General features: G+C 41.3%; 1 long non-coding RNA gene across 1 annotated transcript; it reads right to left on the bottom strand.

The window, feature by feature from the left end:
- Nucleotides 1–4,862: 4,862 nt before the first annotated feature.
- Nucleotides 4,863–25,367, bottom strand: LOC122184502. The gene is made up of 2 exons (XR_006180572.1): nt 25,095–25,367; nt 4,863–12,733 (listed from the first exon to the last, which is right to left on the bottom strand). It is a non-coding gene; the product is annotated as an uncharacterized LOC122184502 (long non-coding RNA).
- Nucleotides 25,368–25,643: the final 276 nt, after the last annotated feature.

Here is a 25,643-nt window from a genome sequence, read left to right as displayed (position 1 = left end):
CTGTAAAATCACAGCTCTTCAGCATCTGTTGTAAAGTCTTTTCTTTTTCTTCCCCAGAGAAAATGATTGTCTAAGGTGAAAATAATCTTATTTGCTGTAATCAGAATGTGAAATCAGAAATGAGAGCAGACGTATACTACCGAATAAAATCCTTCACATTGTTCCTGTAATGATGTGTTTTTGGATGAGCTCCGTTTATAACCAAGTAATTTGCTATCAATGCTTCATTGTAATTTACTCTCTAAAGAATTCATCATGTCATAAACTTCAGTAGGTACAAGATCAGTTTGTTCTAATTTTAAGATCGTATCATAAGAAACATTTAGCACATTGTGAAATAAATTCAAGTAGCATTTAATCACGGCAAGTCTCTCTGTCATGCCCATCTTTGTCATCCTTAACAGACTTAAAAACTGCAACTGGGCAATTCTCAGCTAATGTAAAAAGTAACATCTAATAGCTTTCAACTGCAAGTCAGACAGATAATCATCTTGTGGGGACGTGCCTCAACGTTTCTGTGCATTGAAGGTTGACAAAATGATACAGCTTCCGTAATTCTGAAACTCGTGGCAGCCAAGGAGAAGTGATTGAAAACTTTGGTTACACAGACCTCAAGATCAAATGATTGTTTGATCAAACGCTTCTTTATAAAATACTGCAGTGTTTTACAGGAGATGAGGATGCTTATTTTGCTTCCAGCTAATTGCCCAGCTCATTTTCCATTAATTTATAGATAGCAATGCCTGTGAACGCTAACATTAGTCTTATTAGCTGCATGTGAATAACAAAGTTCAGATCATCTGACTTTTTTCAATACTTCTTCCCATTTCAGATATTGTCCAACAGTTTCACTGGTACCTTGCACTAACAAGAAAACAGATTTTCTTCATTACAGCACGGCAGAGAGGCAAATGACTATCAAGCACACTGTTATTTCTGTGGTTTGAAAGTTGGTGCGTGTGGAGTAATACTAATGCAAATTGTCTAGAGTTATTCAAACTTTTTTTTTTCACTTTTAGTTGTTATTTTCTGTTCATAATTTCAGCGACTTTTTTGAGAGAACAAATTTCCTGGTTGAATGAATGGATGGAATTTGATCTCAAGCAAAGTGAGCAGAAGACAGAAAGATTCCTCATTTTGCTTTTTACATCCAAGGGCTGGAGATAAAATTGAGGTTGTGTACACAAGGCTTTTACCCCAGCAGGGAGCTGGGCCAACAGCATTCCCTCTGGTTATAGGTGGAGAAGCAAGAAATGGGGTGCAGGGGACCTTCACAGTGCTTTGCTCTGCTGGATTCGGGATGTAGAGCTGACATGAGTTTGCTCACATTCCTGATCTTTCAGGAAAATGACACCTGAGTTGTACCCAGCTTCAAAGTTCTGCATTATGCACACCTAAGCAGATTCGTGGTTTTGTGTTTTCTCTTGACTTTTCTCTTGCAGCTGGTAAAAAAAAAAATAAATATCAAAGGATAGTAAAAGGAAACTGCAAGCAGGCAATTCTGTCAGCCCGAAGTGTTCAAAACAGGGCAAACTGGATTTAGGGAAGGATGCAAAATGGGAGCAAATGTGATAATTGTAAGACCTGTACGAGAGAGGCAGGGAAACCCCTTGGGTGCAAGAGTAAAGTCATCATCACATTATGTGAGTATTCTGTTGTGACTGCTCTCTGATATGAGATAGAGTGAAAAGTGGTAGGATATTTTTTCCTTTAATTTACTGGAAATTACAGTGGCTGAGTTTTGCTTTAACATATTTTTTATCTGCTTTGTTTAGAGTGTGCTCTGAACAGGGCTTTCTGTTCTTGTACTTCTGTAGATTTTGCTCCTTGCTCCTCTTATTTTATTTTTAATTTGCTCCTAGAGGTTTGACTGAAAAGCAGCCATAACATTTCTGATACACATTCCTTTAAAGCCAGGGATGGTGGAACTTGAAAACGTGTCAGGGTCACCCAAGACGATGTGCACATGAGAACTAAGCCAGGCTTTTCTTCCAGCCCTCCTGGATGTTACCAGATGGGCAGCCTGGAACCCCAGAGCTCTTTCAGCACCAAACCCATTCCCTCTGCTGGCTTTCTGTCCTGTTGGCTATCGGAGGATCCCACTGCTTGAAAACTAGCATCTGAAATGGCTTCATTGGTGAATAAGCAGCACTCTGGTCAGCTGAGAGCCAGGCTGCTGTGCTTATGGAAGATGAGGAAGGTGGGTGACTCACATTCAGATGGAAGGTGACCTCAGGGCCAGCCCTCACCGCACAGTGAAATGTCATCTTGGTGCCGGATGGGCTGAGCAGCTCAGAGTGAGTTTGTGTCCAGCTCCGAGTGCTTGGGTAGAAATCAGATGACATGCAGCTTAAGGCTGAGTTTGTGTTTAATTAGGAGATTATCTCAAATCTGAAATGGAGCCACTTTGAAGTGTGTGAACTGAAGCTAGAGAGACTCCCACCAACCCCTGCAATCAGTTTCACTCTGCATTTATTTGCCGAGGTGCTCAGTTTGGGGTGAGAGGTGCAGCTTGGCTGCCACAGCTGGACTTCTCTTTTTGGGTCCATGTTTTCTCTCAGTCTGCTGCTCCAGTCTGTAAGCAGATCAGCTGCACTGGAACCGTACTGCTCCGCTCCCCCAGCAGCACGCCAGGTCCGAGAGGTGTCTGGCTGTAATGAAATGAGCTGACTGGCACTTTAGTGCTCCCCTGTGTAGGAGCGTCTTAGGAGTAAGACACTTAATTATTATTAACGTTCTAATTGGCCTGTGCAAGTGCAGATGTGCGTGGAAGTGCTGCCTGGCTCTCTGTACCGTGTGCATCCCGATCCCACTCCAAACCACGCCGAGCCCCATGCTTTTGCAGTCCCTATCTGTTAACCTTCAGCTGTTTCCAGAAGCCAAACCACAAACAGACTAAATGTGAAGGGAGGGGAGAAGAAAGCAACTGTAATAAAGAAACATTAACAGGAAAAGTACATCTTGGTAAGGTCTCCAGATAAGAACGCTAAGAATCGTTGTCTCTGAGCATTGTCTGCAGTACAACATGTCCTCCCTATATGCTGGCACAGCTAAAGCATACAGGACATTAGCTCTTAATGGGAAACATTAGGTGTTTAAATCAAGAACATTTTTCCACCACACGAAATTCTGTCAGGTGACTGCTGCAAGCCTTGAAGGCTCTGCTCCCAGAAGTTCCTTCTTTGTTAGAGGCTTGCCACCTAGTGCTGCGCTTCGGTACTGCTCTCCGCGTCCTATTGCCGGCCTCACTGCTGGAAAAGCTGATTCTTAGAATTGCTTATTTGATGTAAGTGGCAGTTACTGCACGCATGGACTGTTTTGCTTTTAGAACAATATTTGGTCTGAGACAAGCAGCAGTGCTTGCTGTTCCAGCTGCTTGTGCTGACAAACTGCATCCAAACGGGGTTGTTGTGTGTGGTGTCCCTTTACCCCACTTTGCCAGAGAAGCAGCCTAAAAATGGATGGCCATCATTCATAGCAGGGTGCTGCCTTAGCGTGAAACTGCAAATGACAGTCAGTTCTGCAGGGTACAGAGATTTTTTTGATGCGTCCACGATTGTCTGGCAGAGAACAAACATTATTCTAAAAAACTCACACTTTAGAAAAACATAAAAGAAATGGGCAAATTAAAATAGTTTCCTTTGTGCTCAGGCCATCTTTCTGAAAGACATAATCTGATCATTCAACTGTATTTACAGCTGTCCCCTTCTGGTGAGTTATTATAAAAGCAGAAGCAAGATCCTTAGCTTCCTGTATCTGCACTTAATTTAGCATTAACATAAAAACCATCCCATTCTTCTACAGTGATTTCTTCCACCTTTCTCCTGCTTAAGAGCAGCATCTCACACCACGAGTTGTTTTGCCAGAAATCAGTAGGACAGCTGTCCTTACGGTGAAGTTCCTGGTGCCACAACCTGACCCAAAGTTATTTTGCTAATGGAGAGCTCTGCTTTGGCAGTGCCACTTCCCTATGTTGAGCTTGGGCTGCATGGTGCTGAGTGGCTACAGCTCCCAGCAGAGCTGGTTGCTGTTCAATACGCTTTGCATCAGTCCAGGCTCTGCTCATCATGTTTATTTGACAGGCAATAACCTTTTTATTGAACCCAGCACATTACACTGATGATCCACCCTTCAGCAAATACGATTGTAATAATCACTTGGTATTTATTTAACAGCCAATTGCTGTCTTTTGAGAAAGAGTCAATTTACATAGTTCCAAATTACAATTAATACGTTTTCTAATGGTTATTTAATAAAGGCAGACATGGAGGAGTAGCATATTGGTGAGAGGTGAGGACATGAGATGGGACTTCATTCTGCCACTGCCTCGCTTGGTGACCTTGGGCAAATCACTTTGCCGCTACATGCTTTTATTTATTTCCTTGTAAAACTGGTATAATAATAGCCCGGTGCCATGAAGCCTAATTACTGTTTGTGAGGGATTTTGACCTCTCAAGCAAGGAGCTGTGTGAGTTATACTATAGCCAGCCCATTGACCCTGAGTGAAGGAAACGTATGCAGCTGTTTATCTAGAGGAATGTCGAGACAGAAATGCATTTTGGGCCAGTGAAGTATCTTTCATTAAAGAACACCTCCCTCCTACGCGCTCCACCAAATGTCAGAGCTTCCTATTGCTCTGAAGTACAAAGTCTAATTTTCTCTGTATGAATGCATTCAGGAGCCCAGCCAACTCCTGGATATTGGTTTCATTGGCTAATTGATGAGGCGTGGAGGGATTTTCTCTAATGCCGAACTTGGGCCTTCCCCATGTTGTAGCGTCAGACTCTGAATCCTTGTCCTGTTTCTTCCCTCCCCCTCTCCTGCTCCTCCTTAGGAAATTTAAAGCACTTCAGAGAGAGGACTAGATTTGTAATAAGTTACTTTAATTGGATTTCTTTTTTTTTTTGTATTGGTATGCACAGGTTATCTTTAAATGATTTACGGACGTACTGCCAAGCACTGCTCATTTAACCTCCTTCCTTCTCACTTGTATATGGATTCTTCTAACAATACTGGCAAACAATCTCTTAGAGAACATGCAACACATTTCTGCAATGAACATCCCAAACAAAAGCTAGGAGACACTGCCATTTCAAAGACTGTGCTCCATCCTACAGGTTGGGGCACTGAGGCTCAAATCTTGGTGGGCACCCCTCACTGTGGGACACTTACCCACCCCCTTCCTGGGAGGATAAAAGGGAATCCAGGGGTTTCTTTTCTGCCTTTTTCTTTCTTTCTTTCTTTTTTTCCCTGTGATCGTTGAGCCACTCCGACATGAATTTATGTGTGTAATCATCTGTGTTGTAATTGGCAGCCTGGCATATGAGTCACTAACCAAATTAACTGAAGTTTCCTTTGGGGAAAAATGTAATCAGTTACTACACTGAGATACATTGCAAGAAATTAACTCTTACTGTTGGTGGGGGTTGGAGCTGGCTGGCTGAGGGTTTCCTTCCCCAAACCAAATGGGAGCCAATGGGGGAAGGGGACGAGAACAGAGAAGGGGAAAAAGCCCAGAGGGTGGAAGTATCTGGGAAGTCATTTCCAGTATTGTCTACCCGAAGAGTTAAAAAATCACAAATAAGACCCATCTCAAACCATGAGTTTTGTTTTTTTTTTTAAATTAGTAAGATGGGAAAATAATTTTTTGCTTGTTTAGGAGCTATAAGCCTCTGGAGCTCCAGTCTGTGACTGTTTGCAGTCCAGATTATCAGACATTCACTTTCTGTGCTAATGAAGGCTGAGATGTGATCTCGTGATTCAAGAAGCTGGAGCTTTAAGAAAAAATCCACTATTGCAGAACTAAGACTTAATTGGTCATAGTTAGCATTACAGCACTTGATTGTTTTTCCTCTGTACTGAAATCTATTGAGAGCCCAAATATAAGCAGCACTCTGTAAATGACTGATCTTTTTTTTGTTGTGCTGGATGAATCAAAACACTAAGAAAAGTTTTGTTTCAAATCAAATGAAATATTTTATCTGAGCTGAAATGAAAGCTTCATGTTCAAAGCTCATTTGCTTAAAAAATATCAGATATTTTATTTTTGAATAAAATGCCCTCATCTCACTGTGTGTGTTTTTCTACAAGCCTGGTACAGAATTCCATTTGAGCCTGGTTACAGCTGTCTGAAAACAGATGTCTAAAAAGGTCATACTGGCCCACCTGAAAGGCTCCAGTCCTGTGGGTGACTGAGATGGTGAAACTCACAGCTATTAAGTGATAATCCCTATGTATTGGTCACAAGGGCCCAAATATACAACCATGGAGATGCCACGATCTTAATTTTGATCTCTAAGTGTTGATATTGTTTGTTTGTTTGTCTTGCTACTGCCTGAGGACTTTTCCTTGGTGAAATATTGGTAGAAGGTATGTAAAACCAGATGCGCAGTAATGCATCGAGGAAGGAGGAAAATGGTACCTGAGGGACCAAGGCAGCTTTCAGAAGGACTTTCTGGGAAGTCTAAGTGCTCTTGCCTGAACAGGTAAGATTTGTAGTGTCTTCTGTGTAGGACTGAGCTTGGTCAGTTAGAGAAAAATGGTGCATGGTGTCTGGTGGGAGAGAGCAGAGGAAGGCTGTTTGAATATGTTTGAATATGATGGGCAAAATCTGCAATTTAGACATGAAAAACCCATACTGATCAGTGAATGCACTGACACTCCTGGAGGGAAAACAGGAGGTTAAAAACTCTTGGCCCATTCTTTCTCCCTCGGAAGTCAATCACTCAGTGCAGTGTAGATTGTCAGGATAAATTATGACATCTGCTACATGGCAGCCTCTCATTTTAACCTTAAACTGCCTCCACAAAGACTCTCAGAAGAGGGCTGTAGGTGCATATGGTTTTTGTTTCTTTGTTTATTTCTTTGTTTATTTCTTGCATAAATATAGCACAAGTGTCTTAGTACCACTGCAATTCTTTGGCACGACTCTGTGGCTTCTGACTACATTAGCATTTCCTTTTTCTTTTATCTCCTTCATTTTTATTTTTCATATATTTATTTTAATAACTAGAACAATCTATTTCTGCAGCTGGAGGAGTGCAAAATTCAATTTATCTCACAGAACACCTAAAATTAATTCACGCAGAAAGGGGGTGGTGGAAGATTTAGGTCCTGACTGCAAGCTTTTGACTGGAGTCATTTGTCATTTTGCTTCACGGATTGGAGCAATGAAGGTTTTATAGTGTAAGTCTTTAGAGTGACAGAGCTGCATGGGATTTCACACTGCTGTGTCAGGATTTCCTTTTGCGGGCCTTCATAAGCAGCCTATACAAATTCACATCTGCTTGAGCCTGGTGTGGAGAGGAGCTGGATTGGACACAACCCTTCTGTCTTTGATACTTGGCCTCTGCATTGCTTGTGCTCTGCCAGTGGCTAGAAGTTGTTACAGTCCTTGTGCACATGGGATGTTCATGTGAACTTCTCAGTGGTCTGCCTCAGTTCTATGAAATGGTCACTGCTCTGGTATTGCTGCAGAAATCAGAACAAATCGCTGCCTGGAGTTGAGCTTGATGTTGTATTCATTCAGATCTATGATCAGAGGTTGGATAATCCTTTGTAGGAGCTGGATGCTCTCTACCTCCTGCTGGCTGATTGCGCTTTCAGATGCTACAAAGCTTGATAGGGAAAAGCAGTGCTGGGGGCAAGAAGCAGTGTCAGTGGAGTCAGGACTTACTGATGGTAGCAGTGGGCTGGGCATATCTTCAAGGTACGTGCTGTCAGAAAACCTCATGGGCAGAAGGCTTGGAAGGACCAGGCAGTAGGGCTGGCATGCAGAACCTCACCAAAATGCCCTTTCAGTGGAAAGGGTCATGCACAGAATATGAAGGCTGTGATGTGGGGGTGCTTTAAGGCTGCTGAGGCAGTGGGGAGAGCTGTGTGAGCAGGTTCCTGGTCCATCCAGTTACTTTCCACAAGTCCCTGCTTGTCAACACCATTTTTCCAAAGTTATTTATCTTGCTGTCTTCTGCTGAGTTCTTTTGGATCCAAATGAACTGCATTCATTCACACCTGCCATGTAACCCAGCAATACTGTACTGAGTGAGTAGGCTTCACTGCTGAGAGCTGTGTTTCAATGCAGTGCGAATCTATGCTCATCTCTGCTTCTCTCTCAGAGAAAGAGAAAGCAGGGAAGCAAGGCTTTGCAGAGACAATGGGAGAACCAGAGTGGCTTCAGAGACCTTCTTTCTCCCCATCGTTTTCACAGACCTACTGCTCACCTTGGAGCAGTGATGGCAGGGAATGCAGAACAGCAGTTGTTTGCTTCATAACATCACAGAACAGCTGAGCTTGGCAGAATCTCTGGGTCCATCCGAAAGAGCTGGGCAGCAGCCAGGAGATGCTCAGGAATGGTCCCTTACTATTACAGCCTCTGTTGTGTTGCAGCTTTCAGCCTCTCCAGCTCTTTCTAGTGTTTGCTTATCAGGATGTGCTGAGGGGAGAGGGACACACCACTTGACCCTGCATGGAGTGGCTGTCCATAGCCCTGCTGCTTCTATCTCCCAGTGCTGTGTGAAGTTAGTGTTACACCAAAGCTTCGGAAGGATCTTTGAAATGTGTTATAATCGAAGTAAGGCAAAAGTGGCATTTGGTGTGGTATAAATAGTGCATAAATATCCTTCTTGCTGTCTGCATTGAGGTGAGTCTCGTCTCCAGAGCTTCCAGTGTTTTTATTGCTTTTATTTTTCTTCCCAATACTGAATTGTGAAGAATTACCTGGGCACTTTCTGCATCTTGCCAAAGAAACTCAAAATGGCTTTCAGAGGTTCATTTCAGATGGATTTTCAGTGCCAATGAAAGAAGAGATGGTCTTTTTAAAGAATGCAATTTATTTTACCCACTTTCATCCTGAATGGATGAAATGGGCCATTAGCTGCCAACTGAGTGGTAAACACATAACTGGTGATGGTACTGCCTACATCTTGGATCCACTTTCTCCCCTCCAAAAGCTCTTCCCTTCTCTCTAGCTATGGTTATGAGCTAGTAAACCTCTCTTAACTCTTTTTCAGTAGCAGAATTAACTTCCTTCTGTTAATGTTACAAGTGCTTCAGGCAAAAGAGCTTTATTCTGTTGCACCTCCTTTGGGATGCCTCCTTTACAGCCTTGAATAGGTTGAATGACAAAGCAGTCATTAAAACAACTGTTTGAAGATCATTTACCAAGAAAGAGTAGTCACATAGCGAAGTCACTGGGGAAGAGGAAGGCCTAAATTCGTATCTCCACTCTTTAGCAGTTTCTTGGCAAGGCCCTGGAATGTGCAATCTCTGGTTTTCCTGACCTTCATCTTTTTTGTAGCAACTTATTCCTCTCGAAAAGGCTATCAGTGAGCTGTGCTGGGTGAATAGCAGTGGAAAATGTAGTCCTCTATCTCCCTGAACTCTAACTCCTTGTTTGTGAAGTAGGACAGAACACTGCTTCCTTGTGCACTGTCAGCCCCTTGTTCAGAGAGGGAGACCTGATCTCATTTGGGAGTGTAAAATATAATACAAATATATAATATAATATATAATCTGCAAACAGATGTCAGGGCTTTCTAATCTATTGTCCACGGGTCCTTGCAATTTCATAGCTAACTGGTATTGGTAGAGACTGCAATCTCATACTCAGCTCTGTAGGTCACGTTTATGTGGAAGTCTCATTGAATTTCTGCACAGTTAGGAGGTCTTGAGGAATAACCTGAGCCCGTTTTACTTAGCAGTGGAGTAGGTTGCGAATAGGTATGCTGTTGAAGCATTTATTGTTTTTCAACTTAAGTCATGGTTTTGTATAAATAATATATGTAGCTAGTCAATGCTTGGGAAATGCATTCTTTTCCTTGTGAAATATTTATGGACATCAGTGCCTACTTAGTATCCAGTCAACTTGGAGAATACAGTTCGAGTAAGAAGGCTTGGTTGCCTTTAATATCTTGGATGGGACAGACTTTCTAGCTGGAAGGTACTGCATATCTGCCATTTTATCTATCAGCTCCTCCTTCCCTCTCCTGGGACTTCAAATGGACAGCATAGAGAATGAAATCCTCTGCTATGCTGAGGGACAGGCTCTGTATGAACAGTAGTAAGGCTGCTTTCTTTTGTGCCTGCAGACAGCCTCTTGGAGAAGAAGCAAAGAGTCTATTCAGGTCTGACTCAGTCCTGAGCTGGCCAAGGGCAAACCTGGTAATGAGAATAATTCATTCTACAAGTGAGGTCTCTTGGGATTGCCATTTGCAGTCAATCAAAATGATGTGAATAGTTTCTATAACATATTACAACCTCTGAAATACTGTCACTTTCCATACACAGTGCATTTTATCCATTCAGACACAGTGCATTTTGCCCATTGTGGAATTCCCAGCTGTGACTTCTGCATTTTTCAAGTCTGCAGAATGGAAATGATATGGGACAACTGGTATAATAATTCCATGGGGCATACATAGTAGTGCTTACCTGAAGTCTTTCTAGCTTGTTAAGAGGTGGCCTCAGTCTTTACCTTAGATGATATTTCAGTCTTTAGATTCACTGTTGGAAATCTCATCCCTTTTGTCACATTCTTTGACCAGAAAACCAGAAGTCTTTGTATGGGAGGGGTATGTCCACTTCTTTGAAGTCTGATTTTTTTTTCAATAAATCAGCATGCCAGTCTCTGAACATGATTCAGACACATGAGGTGGGCAGGCACATGGGAGAATTTGAGCTTTTTGTTGGCAGCCATAAAGGAGAGGTGGCCAAAAATCTTCTGTGATGGAGTTCTAGTCCTGAAAAATCCACCCAGATTTGCAGATCTGTTTGAACTGACTCAAACCATCTTAACCACTTACCAAGTAATACCATTTTTGTCCAGTTCTGACTCCTACAGGCTGCAGGGAGATGTGCTTTGTGCTGACTGATGGAAAGGAGCTTTTGTGATGCTTGCTGCAGATCCTGCTCTGTTGGCCTATGATAGATGATTTTCTTTTCTTTGCTTAATAACCAACCCGTGTGTATCTGTCTGAAACTCACACCATTAAAGTCTTAACTCAGCAATCTAAAATGGTTTATTTTTTCATTTTCCTTACCTACATGTCAAAACATAAGCATGAGCTTTACTAATAAATATTTCTATTTTATATGCATATTTTTATGCCATTGTCCCAGTTGTATTTTCAAGGCTAAGGGCTTCAGTATGAGATTCTTCCTGCATGTTTAACAAACAAATACTGAAAAATAAGATATGCTGATGTGGAGATTATTATACATAAATCATTGAAAAATGCTCTTTTTAGAGAAGGGAATCGCAAAAGGAGTCATTGACCTGAATAAAAGAAGCTCAGCCATACTCCAGAGGATTTGCCATTTTGATACACGTTAGTGCTTGCTAACAATTGTAATTTATTAATCCTGCTCTCTCTTCTTTTCCCCTCTCCTTGCACATTCGCTTTTTATTGTAAACAAGAATTGTATTTATTTTCTAAGAGTGTAAATTGATCTTGTGGTCACTGATTACCACTAAAAGCTACTTGGTAGTCAAAACAGCCCCTCAAAAGCCCCATAACCAAAATAGGTAGAACAGCTCTCCTCACTGGATCATTCAATTTTAATATTTTGAAGAGAAAAAGCAGCATTTGCATCCTGAAACAGAGCCAAGGATATTCTGGACTGATTTGTGGGTCGTAACTCTCTCATGGTCTGTTTGGAAACAGAAGCTCGCTGCCTAGCGCAAATTGGTGGAGCTCTGCTCCTGCAGATGAAATACTGTTAGCTATGCTGATGGATTCCAGGATATAGATTGGTGATAGCCAGGATTTTTCCTCCTCTCTGGAAAACCAAGATGCCTTGTTTGATTTTAAGTGGCAGTTGAACACTTGGAAACTTCTCCTCATGCTGAGAAACTGGAACTGGAGTCCAGACAGCACAGCGAGGTTGCTGTGTGTTATTGCTTGTTACATCTCTCTTATATCTGCAGTACAGAAGTTTTACTTACAGAGCTGTCAGGTCTCTTATTCTATCCTCAGCATCCCAAAGCTTCCATCCATGTTCAGTATTAGCCAGATGTATTCATATGCATGTACTCACAGATGTTCATGCCTACCTGCACAACAGATGTGATTATTTTTTCTATTACCTCTGCTTTCCAAATGAGGATGCAATAGTTGAGTGTTTTATATCCCAGCAACCAGAACTACATTCTGCAAGAAATCTATAAATAATCCAGGGCTAGGTAATCTTATCAGTAAATATCCAGTTCTAATTTGTAATCACCAGGTGTAGGTCAGAAGCACAAGTTTTCTCTCTCCCAGTACTTCCCGGTTACTGCTAACATTTCCTGGCTTTGCTTCAAACCGAGCTGGAGTCTCAGCACCATGTTTTCTTTCATTTAACAAATGTTGACTTTTTAATAAGATCTGTTTCTTCCTTTGTCAAAATGCTCGGAATTTGTCTAAGGAGTCCTTTTGTACATCGTCCCTGTGGTATGCTGTAAACACACTGGCAGAAGCAATAGAGTACTTAAACCATCCTTACTCCTCAAGTTTCCCCTTCAGCTGCAGCTGTTCTGTTTCTGAAGGTAGATTGCAATATGCCTCTAGCTGCCTTCAAGTTTTAAATCTGACTGAGATGCAGAAGGTGCCATGCAGAGCTGAGTTCTTGCAAAGTCTGGAAATGATTTTTTTCCTCTTTTTTCCCCTCACTTATATTGGTAAGATGAGGTGCCTGTTTGCTAGAATGCTTTTTTCCTTTTCCTCTGCAGTCTATCAATTTTTTTGTGGAAAAAATACTGTCGGGGAAAAAAAGATATGAAATAAGTCATTGTGCAGAGAGAAATAACAAAAAAATATACAGCATATTTGAGTGATACATTTTGGGAAATTCTTACCATGGACACACAAATATCTGACTTTCTAAATAAATTCCTGTATTCTTAGCATTTATTGAATCAGCAGTGCACCCATCTGTTATGTAACGCTAGCAGCTGGTCACCCTTCTCTGTGATGTACAGTTTCCTTTTCTTCTTGTAGTAGTGATAGAATAATGCTATTATTCTTCAGCACCTTTCAGTTAATGTTCCCTTAGGTTGTCATCCAGCTCCCAGTTACTTAAATGTAAATACAGATGGGTTCAGTTCCTAATTTAGAAGAAGAATTAGCTTCGAGCAAAGCATTAATTTATACTGATGGATTAGAAAAGAGCTTCTTTTCCAAATGAAAACTGTTGGACTGGTTAAAGAAACAATTGTCAGCATCGCTCCTCCTATGTGCCCAAGTAATTTCAGGAAGTGGGTTCTCATAATTGGTCTCAGGAAAAGAGAGGAATAGACAAGCCGGGGTTTCACTATCTTCCTCTCCATCACAGGTACGTCTCTGCTCATCTGATAGCTGCAAAGCTGTGGCAAAAGGATCTGTGCAAATATATACACGGGTCCTGTCAGGATATCTCAGAGAGTAGGAATGGAAAAACAAGGTATTAAAGAACAGCCGTGTGCAGAAGGCAAAATGTGAGATCACTGGCACTGCCAGTGTGGTCTCCTGCCATCATTCTTTAAATAATTATTTATTGTAAGGAATATATATATATGTGTGGTTTTTTCTGTCGACAACACACAAGTTTTGGGGGACATATCAAAGAATTTGAGGTCTGGTTTGCAGTCTTGAGGTCAATAGAAAGTATTTCTCATCGTGTATATGTTGGCCATGCTTTTTGAAATGGCTGTGGTGGAAAACCTGAAGTCAGGCAGATGTTAAACATCTGGTATCAAACCAAGGACTCTCTTCTACAGAACGCTGAGTAAAGCTGGCCAGAAAGTGAAACATCTGTTTTAGGAAAAATGTGAAATTTTTAGAATTTTTGTCTGATCGAAATAAAAATAAGACCTCTTGCTATGGAGAGAGCAAGTGAACTTAGAACTTAGAGCTTAGAGTACAGCAAAGCCCAGCTCTGAGGCCATTCCTGTAAGATACGGGAAACCAGGGTTCAATCTATGGTCTACAACATCTCCTTGGCTAGGATCAATGCAAAATTGCTCCCAGTGGATTGGTTTTGACTCAATGAAATCCCATTTCTTGGGGCAGAGGAGAGACTATGCTCCACAACCCAGACATTAGGGCATTCGTAAGGTCTGTGGGAAGACTACGTTAAATCCTTGCCCTGCTTTATTTGGAGTCATCTCAATCTTTCCTGTATCACACAGTATAAATCCACATCACTAGGGAATGTGTTAACCACTGGGCTTCTGGCTGTGCTAGGATCCTTTCCCAATCAGATTTTGACCATCAGCCTTTAGTCAGATTGGAAGATGCTTCCCAGAAGGCATTTTGTTGAAACTGATGTTTCCCACAAAGATTTTTCAGTTCAGAGAGATCAGCATTTTCTGTCCAAAAAAAAAAAAATTGTTGGAAAATTCCTGACTAGCACCACCAGGGCTGAGCACTGTTGAGGTCAACTGACTGCTTGCATCCTTTCTAATGTTTATATCTTTGTATTTCAAAAGAGTTAGAGAGCTGCTCTTCTGGGCAGGAAATTGCAAGAAGGCCAGGGGCTGCATTTAAATAGTGCATTCAACTGTAACTTGCACTGAGTGCAAATTTGAAATAATCTTTATATAGAAGTTGTTGTCTCTACCTACTGAACATGTTGAACCTCCCAGATGCCCAATCTGCCTGCTTTTCACAAAACAGAACATTTCTTTCGTAAGTACCAGAGCCAATACTGTAAAAGAAGAGGTCTGGAAAAAGAAACTTTAGTAATATAGCTCATAAGTTCAGCCCAAATGGACTTTCACTGTCAGATGAAGCCAAACTCGGAATGTATAAGTTAAAAAGGGAGGGGAAGGAGAGATAAGGAGATCAGAGAGTTCTAAACAACTCTTGCATGAGCAGAAGGACAAAGAATGCTAAACAAAGATTTTACTGGCATTAGAAATGTGATGATTACAGGCAGCATGTAGTTGGGGCAGCTCTCTTACTTGGCACATTGCTGCTCGTATTCCTACCTCTGCTGTTGGTCTCTTGAGGGATTCCCAACCAAATAACTTTCCCCTTTCTGCTCCTATTTCCCTTGCAGTAAAATGGTGTCAGTGACGTTTTTGTTGCTTTTGCAAAGTACTTTGAGATCTGGGGACAAAAGGGATATTTTAGTGGTGTTATTCATTCAGCAAGGGATACAGCTGTAAAACTGAAGTTTGAAATCATCCCTACCTTCCTACGCTTCTTTCCTCTTATAGAAGGATTTTTAAAATTATTGTTTCTTTTTCTGTTGGGGAAAACCTACTGATTGTAAACTGATGAACATAGAAAACTCCTCCTACAGTCTTGACTTCTGAGCCAAGTCTCAAACCTTCCCATGGCTTTGTTATCGGATGCAGGTTATGTGCTCTGAAGAGCTGTATTTGGAAAGCAGTGTACAAGTGGCAGATGGTGGTAATCCTCCAGGTGTCCCACTGCAAAATGTTGGGTTAAATGCAAAGCTGGGTCAGAGGCAAGCCATAGGTGCTGGCCTAAGAGCAAGCATCTTTACCCAGCTGGAGCTCCAGTGCACCCAGCACTGACTGCTGCTGGTCACAGTTTATCCTGTCTCTGGCTACCTGTTAACACAACGCAGCATAAAGCCCCAAACTGGTCAGCCATGGGGTAACTCTTACTCACATTGCTCTGTCCTTCAGGTTATCATTGCTTGTGCTTCCTTATGTGGTCTTAGCAGTTAACTATCTCAACACGCAGTGACTGTCCTCAGAAGCTTCTAAGCACAAAATTGTGCTTATTACTATGTTTTGCTCATCAGTACAACAGGACTGAAGTAAATATTCTGTGTGTTAAATAGAAATCATATTTTTTTAAAAGTAGTTTCCTATACACAAGTATCGGCATTCAGGTCACAATAAAAAATCATTTGAATGTCTTTTAGCCCTTATCACCTATTGCATGGGCCTTACAGGCAATCAACAATGCAGTCAAAGCAGCTGTATGTAGTGACTTTGTTTGATTCCTGAAAAGATTTTTCATGACCAAGACAAAGATTGGAACAACTGACTATTCAAGAAATCTCGTTATAGAATGAGATCCATACTCCAGTCCCACAGTTTATTGTCCACATGGATATCCAGCTGAGAAATTCAGCATTGCTTTATCAGCAAAGTTACAAATATTTATGAAGGAACAGAAGTCAAATGGGAAGGATTGTCTAATCCAAGCTATGTATGCTTATAACTGCCCTGAGCATGAAAACAACTGCTTTTTCTCAATTTTTCTTGCTTTATGGGTGGTCTGCAGTGTTATCCATAAATAATCTTTTTTTTTCCTTTTCTTCACTTTGTACAGGATAGAAAGGATAATAACCGTACCAGCTTCACCAACCCATGGAGAGAACAGCTGAAGAGAGCCTGTGAAATTGCTATGATGAATAGCAGAAGAAGGGAAGGTTTCTTGCAGTGAGAGAGATCTGAGCAGCACTTCAGGCTGGAAGGCAAAGTGAGAAAAACCTTTTTTGGATGTAGCTAGGTAGTTTCCTTGGATCATATTAGAAGTCTGTTATTAGAGAATAAGAAACCAAGACGATTTCCCTTCTCTATGCTAGAGAAAAACAAAGAAAAACGAAACGTATTGGGAAACATATCTAGCTTAAGAAAGGCAAACTGAAATGTTATCCCAAAGAAAGAGCTTGAAGTCAATCAAAGAAAAGAAATTCTAAAAAAAAAGCGGTCTGTAGTTTAATACGGACACAGCAGTGAGAATTTTACCTTACAAAATCAATTGCAATTTCTGAAATAGTTCCTCCCTAGCTATATCATAATATCTAATATTCCAACCAGTGTTCTAGTCTGATATGCTAGGCACTATCCATCCTGCCAGCACTGCAGACTGTTATCAATTCCAGATTCAGTCTCCTCAAGACTCACCAAAACAAGCAAACAAACAACAACAACAACAACAAAACAGTTCAAAAGAGTTCAGTCTTCTGACCAATTATGCACCAGACTAGGGCTACAGATTCAATACACAGCAGTCTTTCCTAAATTCAGAGCCACCAGGAACTTCTTTTTCTTCTAGAGATGCATGATCACAGTTCATTAGATTCAAAGGAGCTGCATGAAACTGCTGCATATAAAACTGTCTCAAGTTTTTCCGCAGGAACACTGACACAGAAAATAGTATGTATCTTTCTGTTCAAAATATGTCTTGCCAAGGAGAAGCAAGGCCTGAAACCAGTATTGCTATTTCAAACATGTCAGCATCACTGTTGTTTGGGCTTCATCTCTATGTACAGTAATGGTTACAAATGGTGGCTGGCTGCTTCTTGGGAGCTTAGGAAGCAGTGACCTAGAAATCTCTGCTCCAGAGGCAAGGTTGAGCTGTTCTGTCTGTCAAAGGCATTGATCACATCTATAGCATCCAGGCCTCCATACTGCCTTTAATATCTATAAACACATGATATATAAGTTGACTGACCCTTTTAGCTCCAGATGCCATTGGTAGAAAGGCTTGCTAGGCTTTAATCTATGACTGGTCAGACATCTCGTAAAGACCTCAGGCTGGTTGAACTGTATTTGCTACCAGCAGCAGACTACAGCTCAGCAAATATTAACAGAAGTTCAGTCCAACAGTTCAGCAGTCAAGGCCTGCCATGTGTTGAGATGTTCTTTCCTGATCTATAGCTGTCAATGGTGTGAGTTTACAGTACTGGCCCCCTTCTCCATTTCCCTAATGACAGCTGTGAGCCTCCTATATCAACAAGGTGGCTTAAACCATGACATGATTGGCTTTGCCCATCTCTCTGTACACTTAACAAACTCCTCCTCCAAAGTGTTTTGGCAGCTCACATGCTGTATGGCATGATATTGAATCTATTGCTGGCTTAGTGATGAACAGATGTCAGGGAAAAATGGTAACAGGAGAAAGGCTGAAAAAACTATTTTCCTATGAGGGCTTTCCACCTAGCAGAGGCATTAATAAAATGCAAGAGAGTCTTTCTTCAGGTTTTTCAATGGAGATAAAGTTTGGTGTTTAGGTCATTCTTGAACTGAATTTCCCTAAGGCAACAAATATAAGAAGTTATTCTTTCACCGCAGTGTTGGTGGAGCTTGAGTACATGAGAGCTTGATCAAACTTGGACAAGCATTTAGGTACACTGAATACATAATATCGCAACTCCCTCTGAGGAGAGCCTAGAACTCTAGGGAAATATATTATTAAAAATCGTATTTGTGTATCATTTACCAAAATAATTATATATTTCAGAAGATATTTGATTTTTTAAAAGTAGTTCTTGGATTTCCAGGTGCTTTCCCTCACCATGGACTGGAGTGCTTTTCATTTTCATTACTGGAAATACTGGCTCTTCAATCAGATGCTTTTTCAAGTCGCTTTTCAAGTCAAGATGCTTTTTCTCTGGATTTTTGCCTTATGTTCCTCTTTGGGCACTTAAGTGATTTTATAAAGGCACTGATCAGACGTAGATTGCTTTGAAGTTGCTGACAGTTTGAATAGTTGGCACCTCAGGAGAAGCTGAGAAGTTTGGTGCATCAGCTCGTGTCCCTCTGTTTTAAAACGATGGCCTTTGCATCGACTGACTTTGAGACAGGTGAAGTTAATAAAAGTGAAGGAGTATAAAAAAGCTAAGTGCAGCAAAGGATTAAAAAAGGAGGGAAGATAACGAGAAGAGAGATCGTGGCCTAGATTAAAAGGCAGAATTTCATTGGGATGTTTTCCTTATGTCAAGGCTTCCTTTTTATTGCCCTTTCTTCTTTATACAGAGCTGCTCTGAAAACGCTGCATCCTGACTCTCCCACATCCCTGTATTTTATCTTGGTCAACGATGTACATCCTTGTAAAAAGTAAGTTAAATATTTCTGTGGTTAAATGTCACCTGGCTTGGTGGACACAGAAGGCTCACGTATAGAGCTGGTGGAAGTGAGTCACTTTGTAAGTTGCAGTCCCTGCTGCTCCCCCTCGTCTGGACTTGTTCTCATCCTAACCCTAGCAAGGTCCTGTCACTGAATTCACTTAAAACCTGGAATGGAGAGTTCCTGCTATAGCATCCTGTACTTGTATTCTGCAAACATCAGCTCTGTACTGGGACTGTGTTCCCTGTCTGCAGTTGCTTATTCTCAGACTCCTCTGAGACTTAACAGTGTTTCACATTTAATTTTGGAGGTCTGCACGATCCTACTGCTCAGATCTTGCAAGATAAACAGGGTCAGACCCGCTTAGTTATTGGATGGGGTCACCTCCAAGGAAAACACAGGTGCTAGCCTGCAGGAAGTGTGATGGTGATTCAGAGGCGGCTCCAATCCCTCCGTGCCTCTCGTGTGCCAGAGTGCAGCACTGGCAGGGATGACTTCTTCCAAAGGTCAGGGCAGGATGGAAAACCGCTGCCTCTTTATTTTGTTTACAGGGGCATGAGTGAAAGTTCCTACCCTAGAAATGGGGCACATCTGATGTGGTTAAAAAGTCAGCAGATCTCTACTTCTTTACAACTGGGAACAGACCCTCTGAAAAGATCACACCTATGGTATTCCAGGAGGCCCTTTGTCCTTACTGCACAAAACCCCAATTCTTTCATAGCCCTGCTGCCCACAGAGAGTCAGTTCTGCTCTACAAGCGAGGAATGTTCCTTTTGTCACACTTTCACATGGTAGATTGGCTTAGAATGGAATCCTCTCTCTTTTCACTAAGTTAGAATGTTTGCACTTTAGTTATTTTGGGTCAAAATTCCTTTGAGCTTAGAACTTAAGTTTCCCAATAGCACTGAATGAGAGTTCTTATGACAGGTACATTCCTACCTCTTTGGATTCAGCCACGTATCTTACACCTGGCTCAAAATTTCAGTTCTCTAAATGACGCTGTAGCTCATCCTGCTCTAAAACTAGACAGTGATCTCATGGACATCAAAGTTACTCCTTTGAAACAACATCTTTCTCTGTGCCTTTTTATAATAAAATGCCTTAAGGTGAAATCTATCTTTAGGATAGATTTTGCCTCATAAGAATGGAGAACTCTTTTTTTCAGAAGAATTATTGTTGTTCTCAATTGCATTACTATGGTCTATTGACCAGGAATTTATTGTGTCTTTATTTGGGACTGAACTGAATGCATGTTTCATTATAATGTTGAGGCACTTTTCATCACAGATTTACTGATGTCTGTAGTCTCAACAGAGTGAAACAGTGCTAAGTATTTTCTAAAATGAAGTCAAGTGAATGCAAAGCATATGTTTAATGGAGTGCCTGCTTAAATGGCGTCCCAAAAGAAGGATAGATTTCTCATCCTTAAGCATTTTGCATTAAATCATACGGGATAAAATTCAACATTCATTTCAATGAATCAGTCAACTCAGTATGACTTAGCTCTTTGCTGATCAACCACTGACAGTGCTTTCCATTCAGACCTGCTCTGGGATGCTCCATTTCATTGGCAGCTTGTTTTGGCTAATCCTGGAGTACTTTAAATACACTTTTGCCAATTGCAGTTGGAATTGTCACTTGCTTTTTGAGGGGAGAAGCGAGGAGCAAGTACAATTTCTAGATTTTTGTGGGTTTTGGCATCTTCATGACAGTTTTATTGAGCTTGCACGTATTATGCTCTTGCTGACATTTCCTCCTTTTGAAGTCATTAAAACCAATTTCATATTTATAAATAAAATGTCCTAATGCATCTAGTATTTGATGAGGTCTGGCTGCTGCCTGCTTTTCTTTTTAATGTTTAAACCAGGTGCCTCTTGCTATCAAGGAACCAAGCAATGAATAAATTTAACAGATATTTCTTTTAATTAGCCCCCAAAGAGCTAGCAACGAAAAACACTATCAGAAACATTTACTGCTATAGAAAATACAAGACTTCTTCTCAAAGCCACTACACAGAACTACAGAGCAGCAGTAAAATCATCACTTGGATGCAGACATAGATTGTTTACATAGGGATCTTGTATGAACCATGCATTTATTAGTATTAACTTCTAAGCATGCAAACACTTCCACACATGCATCTGAGTAGAGCTATTGAAGCCAGTGGGATAGCTGTGCTGCCTAGCATTAGGCACATGCATTAAAGTTTGTGGGATTAAGGCTCCATTTATGTATATCCCTAAGAGCTTTACCTTCTCTCAGGAATGGGGAGGAAAACTTCTGTTCCAGATTGGTGTAATTACTGTAACATACAATATTGGCAAACCAGATCCTCTGAAAGTCTGCAACATTTCAAAGTACATTAAGATACAGGCTAAGGCTGACAGCTCCTTATTCTGACTCACAAGCTGCCCCCTCTGCTTTTGATTCTGCATTCAGAACTGCCACACGAGTGTCAGAGCTGCAATCAATATGCATTTATGTAGCACCTTTCTTTTTTTTTTGAACTTTTCTAAACACTTTACAGGCAGCTCTTTTATTTCCACAGATCTCAAAGTTTTCAAAATCTAGCTTTTTTTTTCTTTTTTTTGATAGAGAGAGAAATGGGTGTGTTTCAAGGCAAGTGACTGGGCCAGGAACAATTGCTTTCAAGTGAGATAAATCAGATTTTTCCAGTGGAAATTCTCTCAAAAAGATCTCAAGTGACTCTCTGGGAAAACACAGAATTTTTATTTCCATGTTGCACTTAGTCTTGCATGATCCTGTTTACATCAGCTAATAACCCTTGTGTGTGACAATAGTCAGCCTAGAAAACCCTATGAACCAGATATGCACTAATTATCTCCACTCCATGGCTGGGCTATCACGAAGAAAATACAAGGATCCTGACTTCAGAGTTGTTTGTTGTACACAGTAGATTATGGGGGTTGAATTCTGCACTGAATCTATCTCACAGGTCAGTTTTATACGAGGCCTTAAGGGAGACTGAAATTACATCCAGGGTTCCGTTATTGGTGCCTGGTTTGTCTGGCTTGCGGTTGAATTGTCCCCAAGATGTACAGATAATGCAGCTGACTGTGTGTCCATGCAGCTCTACATTTGAAATAAGCCCCAAGCTTAGAGCAATGGGCAGTGGAGAGCAAACACATCCACATACATGTTCCTGTACTCACCTGCTCTGATACACCTGGTGTAAGTGAACCCTCTGGGATGGCAGCTGACACACTGCTACCAGGTGTCTGACTGTGCCACATCTCTGGCACATTCAGTGGGATCCATAATGTAGGATCACAATCCCTAGATAATGGAGTGTTCTGCCAGGATCGTCCCGTTGCATTGATCCAATCCCTGAAATGGCTGGATGGGGAAGTGAGCGCTCTCTACTCTTCCCCAACTCTATAGGAGTTCCTTAATTAAAAAGCTACAGAAATGTTCTCTGCCAGCAAAATACTTCTCATAACGTTGTTATGGGAAATGTCTTTAAAGTGGCAGTCAATTCTTCTTTGAAGTCATTAACAACTAAAAATGAACAACGCAGGAACTGGTGTGAGAGGGCTGGAAATATGAGAAGATTTAAAGTGTATCTCTTACATGTACTCCAGCAGAGAGAAGGGAAGAGATCCAATTGCTTCCTTACCCTTGGAATTTCTCTGTTGGTTTTAATCGTGTGATGCCCTAATGACAAACTCCACACACACTCTGGGGTATGTTCTCAACTTAATCCATGGGGATACATGTCTGTAATACTCATTAATGTCAAGAAGCGTTAGGAGGAACATAAATCTTTGCTCACTAAGATGTGAATCTAGACTCTGATGTACACCATACTACATCAGCTGCTGACTGAAGAAAAAGAGGAATTCCAGCACCTAAAAAGTCTACTTTAGAGTTCCTAGACTAAACAATCGATCCGGCCAAAAAAAATCAGGGGTGAAATTTCTACTCCACACTTTGGTTCAAAAACACCAGCTGCAATAGAGAAAGATGCATACCCAATGGGCAGCCCCCGGCTCACACAGGAAGTCCATAAAATCCCTATGAATCCCCACTCAGCAAGACAAATTCTTTAGGTCCAAGAGAAACCTCAAAAAGCAGATAAACAATGCGTATCTGAGTAAATCTTCTGTGCCATACAGCTGGGGAAAATATCACACTACACACATACATAAAGAGAAATTCTGATGCCAAGAAATTGGAACTACTCTATAACAGACTTCTGATTTGTGATTTCTTTGGCACTGAGCCTAACAAAAAATCACTGTGATTTCCAACTACAAATATTTTTGGAACCACCAGACTTGCTCCCATGTGTATGTTAAATGAAATGAATGTTCAAAACCCATAATAAAACCCCAGAGGGAAGTCTCCGATCAGAATATTAACATTAATCTTAGGAAGTCACTAGGAACCATTCAAACTATAATAATAAATTGCAATAAAGAAGGAATATAAGGGCTTTTTTTCTATCTGTCCGTTAAGCAGGTGTTACTGTGAATGCTCTAATCTACACAGCACAGAAGTGAAGTGGTTGCCCTTAAATTTTCCAGTTGTGTAAAATAAATAAATGACATTACCATAATATGTACAACAATCCCTCTTATACTAGCTTAAGGGTAGTTCAGGGAATACTGCCGATACCGAGATAACGTAATGCAGCTATGCATGACAAGGCTGGAAAGTTTTCAAAAGTAATCCTTCTATCAACAGCAGGACTGTGAGCTCACTTCAGATTGATGGAGAGAGCCACTGCCAGTCACCTTGCTTGTGACCCAGTCCCTCGTCATTGAGCCTGGGCAATCAGAGGTGTCAGGACTTGGTGCTGTCACATCGCTCCTGCATGAGAGTAAGAGGCTGACCTGCACCACGCTGACCTGCCTCCTGTACCTCACCTTTGAATATGCCTGGATCCAGACTGCAGTGCCTAAGTTCTGGTATCTAAAATGGCAGCACAGTACATTAACAGTAGTGGCTCCATTTTGAAAACCAATGATATTTTTCAAAAGTAGCTTCCTTCGACTTGCAGCAGTCAATCAGGATGGCTCAGCATTATTATTTAGATAACGTGGGTGTATGTGCTCAGTCTTTAACTGTTGAGTTTAAAAATGCTTTGGCCACAGTCTCCAGCACTTCATTAAAACTATGGATCACTGTGCACAATATTCGTAATGTTTAGCAAGAAGAATGATCAAGAAGTGAATCAAATCAAACCAAACCTGCCCTTTATTTTGACTGTTTCTATTTTTTTGAGTTTGGAGTCTTTAAGTAGTCACATGAAAAATTTCTCATTGTCATTAGATAGACTCAGCCAGGACTAGCACACTGTATTACTGGAAAAGACAGAGAATTTTAACAGATAGGTGGGAACAAGGTGTAGAGGAAGTCTTAACTCAGTAAGAGGTTGCTTTCTGGTTCAGGCACTGACTCCTAACGGCAAACCCATTTCTCTTATCACATAGATCATTCATATCACACCTGGTCATTCCATGGTGACTGCTGTCTTTCTGACACAACTCAGATTCCAGGAGGTGTGAGAAGTCCCACAGCACAGCCTCTGCAAATATTTGCACCTCAGCAGCTACAGCAAGCCATTGGAAGCTGATTCACGTTGAACAACACCACTGAACCCATTGGGATTCACCCAGTATTCACTAACAAACAGGTTATATCTCCTGAAATCTAAAGCACCAAGACATGAATTTCTTGTGTGCAGCCTGATAGAATAACAAAATCGTCATTCCAGGTATGAATAGTGCTCTATTAATAATCTACTAAGTCGTCTGCAATAGCATTGAATGACAGACACTTCAGCTGACTCTTGGAAAACGAATTGGTATCAACTGTGAAATTGGACCCCAAGTACGGAGACATACAATAGGACATAGCTGTGAGAGATTAGTTGGGGGCCATGTGGTTTCCCACTCTGCTCCCACCCCCCTCTTCATGAAGCAAACATGCCCCAGCACCCTGCATTTGTTTGAGATCCATATGGGCACGTCTGGGGAGAGCGTTGCGTTGGGCCAATAGGAATTTTGTTCTCTCCTAACAAACAACTGATCTGTTAATGTCTCCTGACCTGACTTAGTGGAAAACACTCATGCAGGCAGAAGCTCTTATGAACAGATGCTCGTCTTCATCCTACAAATAAGTCGCTGTTTTTTCTCTTCACCACTATGCTTTTATCTCTCATCTCTCCTATTTGACACATCTCTCCTGCTGACTGCTGGTGGGGCGAGCCTGTGATTTGTTCCAAGCAAACACATGTGCACAGTTTCCACCATTGTGTGGTCTCATGCTATGAACTTACCTGTGGGTGTTTACTTTGGTGGCATGACCTGGTATTTTGTAGCGCTGTATCTTTTTTCTCCTTCCTTGATATTTTTTCCCCTCAGCCACGATAACTCTTCGTCAGAAGCTGCTTGCATTTCTGCTTTGATCATATAGAACGTAGCATATAGCCTCGGGTAACACAGCGCTGCTTAACACAGATGAAATAGCTACAAACCCTCTTAGAAGTAGGGTTTAAAAAGGGATACCAGTGAAATCAGATCCCTCTAGCTGGACAGCAGTCTGATAGGAGAACAAGGGCTGTTGTGGTATTTGGCAGCCAGACAGTCTTTATTGTTATTAGATGAAACAAAGCCTGTGATCTTTAGTCCTTGACCTTAACTGCAACAGCACACTCTTAATCAGACCTTAATTTAACACCTAACATGGTCACAGAAAGGATCAGACATGGGCTGCTGGTTTAATTACATGTAGCTGATATCATCCAAACCAATTTAACCTCATTGCTGTGAGTTGGGCACTGGATGGGAATCGCCCTTCAGATGCAGAACAGAACAGTTTCCAATAT

The sequence above is a fragment of the Lagopus leucura genome, unplaced genomic scaffold (assembly GCF_019238085.1).
Source record: "Lagopus leucura isolate 7727_CA_CO unplaced genomic scaffold, USGS_WTPT01 Super-Scaffold_100024, whole genome shotgun sequence".
NCBI classification, from domain to species: Eukaryota; Metazoa; Chordata; class Aves; order Galliformes; family Phasianidae; genus Lagopus; species Lagopus leucura.
Note: the sequence above shows the minus strand (reverse complement) of the source record. Positions and strands in the feature narration are given on the sequence as shown.